Source organism: Nannospalax galili, unplaced genomic scaffold (genome assembly GCF_000622305.1).
Source record: "Nannospalax galili isolate Female #2095 unplaced genomic scaffold, S.galili_v1.0 scaffold716, whole genome shotgun sequence".
In the NCBI taxonomy this organism is placed as follows: Eukaryota; Metazoa; Chordata; class Mammalia; order Rodentia; family Spalacidae; genus Nannospalax; species Nannospalax galili.
Genome location: NW_008339517.1, coordinates 5,242,272 through 5,246,707, shown reverse-complemented (window position 1 = coordinate 5,246,707; position 4,436 = coordinate 5,242,272).

Sequence of the window (4,436 nt, the reverse complement as noted above, 5' to 3'; positions counted from 1 at the left end):
TTATTTTTTCTCTGTGATTTTGACATGTGAATTTCTTTTGTATTTTCTGATTCTTGTGTGAGACTCAGGCCTTCAATGTTAAGTGTGCTTCTTTTTCTGAACTTTATGTGTCTTTGTGGTTTACTTTTTGGGTATGAAGAGCTGGTTCAGCTAAGCTACTGGTTCTCTCTTTTGATTTTATATTGGAGTGGCCAGATTGCTTTTGTCTTCAGGAGTTCCCACAGAAGACCAAGTCAGATGAGGATCAGATCCTCTCAGGCTTTCTCCTAAGGTCTGGATCCCTCCAGGGAAGATGCTGTCCTCAGGAATATGGGGGATGGGCTGGCCTGGGAGCAGGGCCCAGGAAAGATGCTGGTCTCAGGAAGCTGGTAGCTGTGCCTTCCAGAGATGCAAAGGGAAATGGTGGCGGGAAAAGCCTTCCAGGGCTCCTGGGGACTACTGGGAGGAACTGGGTTGCTCTGGATGCAAAGGATCAGGAAGCAGTGGTGATTCTGGGCCAAGAGGTCAGCCCCCGTGTCTGGGGTGACAAGACAAGAAATGGGCTAGTACCCAGGCTAGGAGGAGAAATAGGGTGGGGAAGCTGGGACAGTGAATGAGGCTGGGAGGTCAAGGGGGTGGTGGGATCTGTTGGACTTACCCAGGAAAGGTGCTGGCACCAGGTCTCCAGAGGCTGTGCAGCTCAAGGAAGCAAAGCGAGGTAAGCAATTTCCCACAGAGACCAGAAAAGAGAATCAAACCCACTGGAACTGGAGTTACAGATGGTTTTTAACTTCCATGTGGGGACTGGGATTTGAACCTAGGTCCTCTGTAAGAGCAACCAGTGGTCTTAACCACTAAGTCATCTCTCCAGTCCCTTGCTATCAGTTTTTTTTTTATCAATATATGTACTATTGCTTTTATCTATTGGTCAGTTATTTTATTAATTTACTCAAAGAATCAAAGCTATTAATACAAATATTAAAAGTTATAAATACTCACTGAAACTCTGTACTAAGTATATCTCCCAGATAGGGAAGTATGTTTACACGATCCTTACTTTAAAATAGTTTTTGTTTTCTTTTTTATTTTGATTCTTAAAACATATATACATATACATGTAATTTATATTCTATACTTATTGATGGGGATACTTTAAAATTTTATACTCCATTAAATTAAAAAAACTAAAAAAAATTGATTACTTTCTAAAATCACCAAAGTTAAACCAAGAAGACCTCAACAGTTTAAATAGACCCACAAAAAATAAGGAAATTGAGACAGTAATACAAAAACTCCAAACTGAAAAAGCCCAGACCTAGATGGATTCACAGCAGAATTCTACCAGACATTCAAAGAAGATCTACAACCAATACTTCTTAAATGATTCAAAAAGTTAGAAACAGAAGGAGAACTCAAAATCTCCTTCTATGAAGTCACTATCACTCTAATATGAAAATCAGTTTTAAAAAAGAAAGAAAACTATATGCTCATATCCTTAATGAACATAAATACAAAGATACTCAACAAAATACTCATAAACTGCATACAGACACACACATCAAAAAGATCATTCACCATGTATCAAGTTGGTGTTATGCCAGAAACGCAGGGATGGTTTAATATACATAAGTCAATAAATGTCATAAAACCTTTAAGGACATAAAGACAAACACGGTCTTCTCAATAGGTGCAGAAAAGGCTTTTGACAATTCCAACAGGCGTTCATGTTAAAACTCCTAGAAGGAATTGGTCTGGAGGGAATGTACTTAAAGCTATATACAAAACCTGAAAGCAGTCCCATTAAAACAAGAAACCAGACAGGGCTGTCCACTATCTCTGCTCCTTTCAATACAGTGCTTAGAACTCCTTCAAGAACAATAGAACAAGAGAAGGAAATAAAAGGAGCATTAATTGGAAAAGAAGAGCTCAAAATATCTCTATTGTAGACAATATGATTTATACATGGGAAATTCCAAAAAATTCCACGAGAAAACTGTTAGAAATGATTACTATTTTCAGTAAAGTGGCAGGTCACAAAATCATCTTACAAAAATCTGTAGCCTTTCTAATATACTAACAACAAGCAATCAGAAAAAGCATTCACAGAAACCCTCCTTCACAGTAGCTTCAGAAAAAATATTTAGGAAAAAACTTAACCAAAGACATGAACGATCTCTATAATGAAAATTTCAAAATTTTAAAGAAAGAAATATAAGACGCTGGGAGATGGAAAGACCTACCATGCTCATGGATTGGTAGAATAAATATTGTGAAAATGACCATCCTACCAAAACCAATCTATAGAGTCAATGCAATCCCTATAAAAATTCCAATGACATTCTTTACAGAGCTAGAAAAAAAATTCTAAGATTCATATGGAATCACAAAAGACCCCAGATAGCCAATGCAATCTCAGGCATCATCACACCAGATCTCAGAGTATATTACAGAAATATAGTCATAAAAACAGAATGGTACTGCCAAAATTATAATAGCCCAATGTAGATCAGTGGAACACAATATAAGACCCAAACATGAATACACACAATTTTAGCCACATGATATTTGACAAAGGTGCCAAGAACACACAATGGAGGAAGGACAGCATCTTCAACAAATGGTGCTGGCAAAGCTGGACTTCTACCTGTAGAAAAATGAAACTGGACCCCTAATTTTCACCCTGCACAAAAGTCAACTCAAAATAGATCGAAGACTTTAATATGAAATCTGATGAACAATTTATTATAACACCTCACATATTACTTAATCATCCATAGTTCTCTCTCTCTCCTTTGAGGCCTAATGCACTTTCCATATTGTAAATGTTTGGTAGGACACATTTGGAAATGATTGTCCACTTCAGAGTAAAGATAGAATGTTCTGTTCAGTGTTCACTCAAAGTAGAACATGAATGAGCCTTTGGGTGCAGTAGTGGCATAAAGACTATGGGGGTAATCAGCAATTTTCTGACTGGACTTAAGGCCCACTCCACATGAGTGAACTCATAGTCTGTACTGTAAATCTGGACAAGAACGTGTAGGTGGGGAGACTACAAGTTCTAGGGGAGAAAATACTACTGTTATTATGCAAAATGCAGGTTGCATTTAACTGCCTTCTAAATACTTAACCTTATACCCATGTATTAGGGCAATGTTCATTGCTTATCAGAGCCTCTTCTTGTGGTGAACACAAATAACATAAACTCACAGCTAGTCAAAGTACAGAATAACCGACTTTGGAGTTCACAGCTACACATGGGACATCTATATCACCCCCTCCTCCCAAATCTCAGAGAACATTATTGAAAAGAGCACTCCAAGATTATGAAACCCAGAGGTGGTAAGAACCTCCGTGAAGTAGTGTCATCTGGACATGACAAGGCCTTTGCACTAGTGAACTGACAGGACCTGCGTAATATCAAGCCAGTCAACATTTCATCATGAATGGAGAAGGGGCTCATGGCTTCCTACGCCTAGCCGAGAGCTATGGGCATTTGGAGGCTGCAGGGGAATGGACTACCAAGGACCAGTTTTCTTCAAGGATGTGGCTTCGTGTAGGGTGCTAATGTTCCAGTAAATACCCTTACATCCATACTCATATGGACAGCTCTAATTGGAATCAGAGGGATATTGTAAACAATAAAAATAAAATAAAGGGAAAATATGAAGCTGAGAGGCAGACATGAGGGGTCTTTGAGGAGTTTGGAGGATGGAGTGTATCATCAAAATACATTGTATACATATATGAAATTCTGAAAGAGTACATAAAATAAATAATTTTAAAGTAACATGAAATCTATATCATATAAAGTTAGATTAATTTCAAAGCCAAGTATTTCATGAATATTTTAAGGAAAATATTGAAAGTAAATGTTAAAGTATAGCATTAATAGATACCAACAGAATTTGCCAGGTCAGATAAAAATTAAAATTTGCTGAGTTTCTTTTTAAAATGTCTAGAATGGCATGTTCTTAAAATATGATAACTGTTAGCAGGAGAAAGAAAAATGAGGTTGGATGTAAAAGTTCATTTAAGTTCATTAAGTCTTTTGATTTTGTTAAGGTTTTCTTTTCCATCTGAAGAAGTTTCAAGTAGGGGAAAATATTTGAACAAGATAATACTCTCCTCCTTTTAATAGACATGTATCTTGGGTTTTAGATTAAGTTTTATTCCTTAACATATAAAGTTTTTTTTTTTTAAAAAAAAAAAAAAAACTATGTCCAAGGTGCTAGGCTCAAAATGGCATACAGCAAGCAAGAACAGAAAGATACAAGTCAGATGTCAATGACTTCATTCCCAAGTGTGACCCAGTTCCTAACAGAGCACGCTAATGTGAGAAGTACAAAGACTAAGAATACCTGCCTTGCTTTAGATGCAACATAGAAATAGCTACTGCATAGCTTGGGATGCTTTGGATTGTGAACAACCGCAGACTAAGCCAAACTGATCAACTATAA